At 35.2% G+C, this 7,375-nt stretch overlaps 1 pseudogene across 1 annotated transcript; it reads left to right on the top strand.

The window, feature by feature from the left end:
- The first annotated feature begins 2,465 nt into the window (after window positions 1-2,465).
- LOC143578056 (thiamine phosphate phosphatase-like protein) lies at window positions 2,466-6,193 on the top strand (annotated as a pseudogene). Its single transcript, XR_013143209.1, has 4 exons — window positions 2,466-2,729; window positions 4,183-4,304; window positions 4,998-5,199; window positions 5,816-6,193. The product of XR_013143209.1 is annotated as a thiamine phosphate phosphatase-like protein (transcript).
- The last annotated feature ends 1,182 nt before the right edge of the window (window positions 6,194-7,375 follow it).

The following is a 7,375-nucleotide window of genomic DNA, read 5'->3' as shown; positions in this document are numbered from 1 at the left end:
GCAAGGTCCGGGATTCATTCTTGGCATCCCACAAATCAGTTCTCCTTTCTCTCTCTAACATCTCACTAGAATCCCAAGTTCGTATTAACGATCTGCCTCGATAAACGTGTCCCGAACCCTCGTTTGTGCACCAACGTTTCCTTAGAGTTTATGCTACCCTCCACCCACATACCAAGAAGGTGTTGTTGAAATGACAATGAATCTCGATAAACGTGTCAACGAGTACCGAAGTTTGGAGTAATCGTTTGACGATCGAGAAGTAAAGTGGCGTCGAAGTGCCGCTCAAGTCCCTAGGATTTCGGTACGCCATTAAGGTTAGGCGTAATATCGAATTCAATATAATTTAATATTATATTCAAGGCTTTGGCCTTAAGTCGAGGTTATACTCGATACCTCGATAAAAGAAAAGAAAAGAAAACATAACAAATAAATGAATGAAAGATTGAATGTTGAATATGTGATAACATATATATGTGTGTAAGTATATATGTATATATTATTTGTTATGAAAATATTATTTAATGATAAAGAGTATTCTTAAATAATAAAAGATTACGTTTCTTGGAGAAGAAGAAACGTCGGGTTTTCATATAAACTAAAGGTTTATAATTTACTTTCAAACAAGAAGTTTTCAAGTAAATAAGAATTTAACTAAAGGTTCAATCGATGATTGAGATATAAGACTAAAGGTCTTAAGCCGGATTGTGTATCCGACTAACAAATATTTATACTCGTAACTATAGGTTTGAGATAAAGAAAGGGAAAGACCCTTGGACGGTGAGTGAAGCCGATCCTAAAGAGAGAAGGTGAGTACGCCCCCAAACTTTTAAACTTGTTTTCAAAAGAGTCAACTTGTTGTATGAAATTGTTTACAAGGGACTATGTGTTCCTAAAACCGTTATAACTATGGGTATAAACCTAGCCCTCAGGCTGTGGTATACATATGTCTGGATCCTTACATAGGTGGTACTATGCGATGTATGGGCATGATCGCACCACCCTTGGTCGTAGGACGCTCTCCTGCAGGGAGTACGACCGTTGTGTATATTTACGGGTACTTAACTAAGTCAAACGCTGCGGTGTTTGTGAGGTGACCTAGTGTAGAGGCTCTAGTTTATAATGTGTTATTTGACTTTGTTATTCCTAAGCCACGTTGGGCCGAGGTAGGCGTAGTCTCGATGGGTAATTAAGTAAAAGAAGTATTTTTGCGTCAGCGTGTTCACCAACATTCATTGCTGACGTATTTTCTTACATTTTGCAGGTTAACAAGTTTAGCACTTGGAGTGACGAAGTGCTTAGATATATCCGATGGCTCGGATTATTTTGTAATAATTAAATATGGTGGTTTGTAAAACATAAACAAGAAATCTTTTGTACAACTTAAACGGGTGTCTTTATAATCCCGTCTTTCGATTTTAAATATAAATATTACACTTTCGATCCTTAAAGTTTTATAAGTCTTCCGCAACTAAACGTAACTCTGATTTATGTACAACTATGATACCAACTTATGGGTCACGCTCCTAGGCCTAGTTTGGGGGTGTGACACCAAACTTCCTTCAAACTTAAATAATACAACAAACGCCACTAAACCATCAAATAATATTGGTTTACCGTTCCAACAAATTACCTAAAAGCTCAAAATAGCTAGTTACTTAAAATTTTGTGGCACGAAGCATTGATTTTTATATATAATTTTGGACAATGAGAATTAACCGATGACAAGCTAGTGGGGTGACCACTAACGATTAATTACAACACTGGTAAGAGGCATGTCCTCCCTTAACGGAGACGCATGTTCGATTACCACTTGGGCCAGTTCGAAGGATATCAGGGTGAGAAACGAATCAAGGCTTTAGTCCCTGGTTTGAACCCGACAGGTTGAGGTGCACAAATTGGGTATTAGAAAAACCAGGGTTCGGGTATGATCGGTATTGAAAAATCGGGTATTTGAGATACTCGAGTCGGGTTTGGGTCCGAGTATTGCCTCTAAAAGCCATACCTTATGTATCGGGTTCGGGTCGAGTATAAAACCGGGTATTTGAATATCCTATTTCCAGGTATTCAAAAAACTATATTTTGGGGGTTTTTTCCAGGTATTTTTTTGGTATAGATTGGAATTTTTTAAGGGTTGCACTTTTTAAGGATATTTTTCGGGTACTTTCCAGTTATTTTTTTTTCAGGTAATTTCGGATAAAAATGGGTTTCGGGGTTTTGGGTATTACCGGATACAATTCGGGTCCGGTTTGGGTACGGATTTTGGTATTAAAATACATACTCTATCTGTATCCTACGGTAGGGTTGGGAAGAAACCCGAGTACAAAAAAACTAGTTCCGGTTTTTAATTTCGGGTCCGGTTCCGGGTTCGGGTTTTTTGTGCACCTCTACCTACAGGGCGTGAGAGTTTACGAATTCCATCCAGGAACAGTCTCAATAGATTAACTAACACGTGAACGTTGAAAAAGAAAAAAAAAAGTAATCACTTTAACATGATTAATTAATATCAATCTTTAAATCCAATTATTCGAATACAATCACCGGCGCCGTCGCTTAAATCTCTAATAATAATAATAATAATAATGGCGGCGGCGAGTGAACCGCCGTTAATAATATGGGATTTTGATCGGACGGTGATGGATGACGACAGTGACCGGTGGGTAATAGTAGAAATGGGTTTGACTCAATTGTTTAATCACCTTCGTCCAACACTCCCTTGGAATGCTTTAATGGTATCTTGCTTATTAATATTTTCAATTCACATAAATATAATAAAAAAATAATATTATGTATCAAATTGATTTGATTTCACTAAAGCTCCAGTTTTTATTAAAGATTGAGTTTGGAGCTTATTTTTGTAGCTCGAGCTCGGCTAGTTTATTATTTATTAATTTTTTTATAACTTTTTTATTTATTTTTTATATATTAAGAAAACCTTAATGTGCTTGGCCCGAGTCGAAATTAAACAAGGCAGTTCATTTAGGCTCGAGCTTGATTTTGAAGTTAAACGAGCCTAAGATCGAGCCAACGAGTCAAGCTTGAGATGAGTTTGAGTCGATTACAAAAATGAGTCAACTCAACTCAGGTTGTTTAGCTCAATCAAGTTTTTTTAGCTACCTTTATTCGAGCGAGCCACAAGCCCGAGCCTGGAGCCGCGAACTTTTTGAATAGTTATATGTGCAATACCTTAAAAAGACGGGCCCGAGCTCGGCTCATTTTGACTTATGATAGCTTGAGCTCGGCTCGTTTCGAGCTGTTTTTCTAAATGGTTGGTTTTTAACATCTTTAAGAACAAAATTTCAAATTTTTAAATATTTTAATGGGTTTTGTATAATATTGATTTCATTAAAGCTCCAATTTTTAAAGATTAGGGTTCCTAAAAATCCAATTTTGACTTACCAGGACTCGAGCTCGGCATGTTTCAAGCTTTGCTTATAAAACTCTTAGGTTTTTTTAAGCTTGGGCTCGTCTCGTTTGTTATTTATTAATTTATGTTATATGCATTTCTCATTATTTTTATATACAACGAGTTTAACCTCTATAGTCTGTAGAGCTCGTGTGCAGTGCCTTACGGGAGCTCGAGCTTAGGCCGTGAGTCGTTTTTTTCAAGCTCAAACTCAGCTCGGGCATTATTTATATAATAATTTAGATACTGTTTTAGTTATTTTATATATTTTTAGTTACAACTTTTTAACATAACATTGTATATTAGTATATGCCATTTAGTTATTTTTATCATAACTTTATATATAATAAATATTATCTAATTTATAAATTAAATAAATATTATAAACAATAGCCTCATTTCGGCTCGAGAGCCAACTGGGCTCGATAAGTAAACTCGGGCTTGGGCCCGTTCGTTAACCAAGCTTATTTTAAGGCTCAAGTTCGTTTTAGCTCGATTCAAGCTCTTAACGAGCCGATCTTGAGTAGCTCACAAGCAAGCTCGGTTTGTTTGCACCCCTAAGTCTGTGCAGCGCGAAATTAATAGTTAATAGACAGAAGTTAAAACTTAAAAATACACTAGGCTCGTTAAGTCTCGACGAGCCTAAACAATCTTCCCATGCAAGGCTTGAGTTTGGGCTCAATGACGAAACGGGCTTTATTTGAGGCTCGGCTCGTTTGCATCTGATTCTTCAAATCCATATTTGTGATCACATTCATAAACTGTGTTATTGAATTTAGGATAGAATGATGGAGGAGCTGCATTCACAGGGGAAAACAGTCGAAGACATCGCTAAGTGTTTGAATCGTGTAACGCTTAATCCTCAAATCGTTTCCGCCATTAAAGCAGCTCATGCTCATGGGTATGTACTTATTTCATTCAGTTTACACTCTTTGTTTCATAATGGGAAAAGCTAAATAAACCCCACTTACACTTACACACCATTAACGTGGCTATACGGTATGAGTAGGGCTGTAAACAAGCTGAACCGAGCTAGGTTGGGCTCGGACTCAACTAGTTTACAAATCGATCTGAGCCGTCTAGACTTGTTTATGTTAATGAGCTGAAATGTTGAGCTCCAGCCGGTTCGTGGCTAGTCAAATCGACCCCTTTATATTTTTAAAAATAATCTTATTACTTTACACATCTTGATATGTATAAAAAGAAAAAAAATGTTTTGAACATACACATAATGCTTAGTTGATAAACTTAAAAAAAGGTTAGGCTTTTGTTTAAACGAGCCAACGAGTCAACTAAACGAGCCTAATGAGTACGCGGACGAGCTGATTTTAAGCGATACGACCCGTATGATGTTTTGACTGACAAAGAAAATGACTAATGTGACTTTTGAGAAAATCATACTGCATATATGATTATTTATCATCTTATTATATATACAACACGTATGATGTGGCAAGCACGCTGGTGTGCATTGTTGGGGTGGTGTTTGTATAGCGATCGCTTCATAACTTTTATATTTTGCGTATGTGTGATGAAATGATTTTTTGTTTAGTAAGTTATTATAATTGATGATGAAACTTTGAATATATTTCAGATGTGATTTGAAGGTACTTAGTGATGCTAATCAGTTCTACGTTGAAACAATATTAAAAAACCATGGGATTTATGATTGTTTTTCGGATATTATCACGAACCCGACTTTTGCTGATGAAGAAGGCAGGCTTAGGATCTTTCCTTATCATGGGTCGACCGTACCACCTAACGGGTGCGATCTGTGCCCGTCCAATTTGTGCAAGGTACCCGAATTAATCTAATTGTATGATGTTTTATTTATATAATGTGTGAAGAATCATGTAACTAGGGGTGTGCATGAAACCGAAAAAACCGAAACAAAACAAAAACAGACGGTTTGGTTTGTAAAAACCGAACTTACTGTTTGGTGTTCGTTTTGCATGTGATAAAAACTAAAATAAAAAATAAAAATAAAAATGAACCGAACCGAATATATAGATTTTCATTATTTTTTATTAATTTTAAGTAGTTTAAAAGAATTTAATAAATAACTCAAATATCTAGCCCAAATGTATAAATGTATAATAATCAGTTAGTTATTAATTAATAGAATGATTTAGGCCCAAATTCATTATTTTGGGCCAAAATTTATTTTTTATCTAATATTTTCAAGCTCAAATAGTCTAACGGTAAAACAGAAACCGAACCGAGCCCAAACGGTTTTCAAAAATTAAGAGCCAAAGTATGATTTTTGGTTCGGTTTTAGCTCAAAACCGACCCAAATCAAACTGTGCACACCCCTATCAAACATGATTACGACTATTAGCAACTTAACAAATCATTTTCTTTAATAAACTGATTTCGGGATTTCAAAAGTTTGTATTTTTACATTCTAAACAGGGTTTTGTGTTGAATAAAATCCAAGAATCAATTTCTCAAGACACGAAGAAACGCGTCATAATTTACATTGGAGACGGGGGCGGTGATTCTGCCCGACGCTGAAACTTAAAGAACACGACCACGTTATGCCAAGAAAAAACTTCCCTTTACATCATTTAATATTGAAATCTTCAACGCCCATTAAACCAAAAGTTCACGAATGGAACGATGGAGAAAAGCTAAACAAGATTTTATTACAGCTCATTGATCTTGTTTCACCAAAAGTTTGAAACCATTGGTTGGTGAAAATATTGTTTTGTATGATTATTGTGCTGCATTTGTGCAGTATGCGCAGGTGCAACGCTGTTCTTATAATTCTGTATTGCTAGTGATTTATCATATTTAATTATTTATCGATAGATGGTGTGTAATGATACTGCAATGTCAGTATGTTAATGAGAAACCGAGTTAAGTTTTATTATGTTTCATCGATAATGGTCGAATTTGTGTACTTTATAAAGGTTAAACTGAAATAAAAGTTACATGTTCCAAGTGATTGCAAGAACTAGCTAAATAATTTTGTATTTTTATTGTGTCTACAGGATGATATTTTTTTTATTTAGTTTCTCTTCAATATTTGCTTATTTTTTTTAGTTAAATAGTTGTATGCTTCTGGCATGATTTAAATTGAAAAATAAATAAATAAAATAAAATAACTAGCTATATTATAATGAATTATTTTATACTGTCAAATTAGTCACTTCAGGTAAGCTAAAGGGTTAAAATTGGTTATGGTTAAGACCCCAAAAATGGGTTTTGGTTGAAACTAATCATTTTAGAAAAAAAAAATAATAATAAAGGATTTTAAAATGGTTGTGGAGAAAAAATAAATATCAAAATGTTTTGGGTTATAACAAGGTGCTTAGCTGCTTATGGATTAGTAATTGATCGATGAATTTGAATATTACTTAGGAGAGGTGGAGAACATTAAGATTTAATCGTATAATTAAGCCCAAGGGTGTACGTTAACGGCCAGGATGTTAAAGCTGGGGGTGGGGGTAAACATTTTCCTTAGGTTGAGGTGGAGTGAAATGGGGTAAAGTATGTGATGTGATGTCTACGTGGAGTTAAAGAGCGTAAATGTATTCCTCATGGTCTTAGAGGTAAAAATGGGTGTTTAAGGGCAGTTGTATTGTAGTAGCTGTGTGGTGTTGTACTATTTCCAAACGATCAAGTTGCTGGTTTGGTTGGCATGATTAATAAAGTATTTGATTGATCGTTTAAAAATAGTTGTAACTACAATATTTGTTTTTAAGATAGCCAATGACGAAAACCTAAAGCGGGGGCGGTGATGGCGGCGATGATGAAGGGCCGAAGCAGTGTGTGCATAGACTATTGTTCGAGCGACCTAAACATTTTACACGAGCTACATAGCTTGAATTAAACTTCATCGAAAATTCAACGAAGTAATATGAAGAGTGTGTATGGATCAGTTTTGGTTCATTGAGAATCAAAACTACAATTTTGATTTTAGAAACCGTTCAGTTTTGGTTCTACATTTAAGTATAAAAGAAGTTTATT

This window comes from Bidens hawaiensis, unplaced genomic scaffold (assembly GCF_021521415.1).
Source record: "Bidens hawaiensis isolate Kalapana, Puna unplaced genomic scaffold, B.hawaiensis_p1.1 tig00029007_1, whole genome shotgun sequence".
Classification (NCBI taxonomy): domain Eukaryota; kingdom Viridiplantae; phylum Streptophyta; class Magnoliopsida; order Asterales; family Asteraceae; genus Bidens; species Bidens hawaiensis.
Note: the sequence above shows the minus strand (reverse complement) of the source record. Positions and strands in the feature narration are given on the sequence as shown.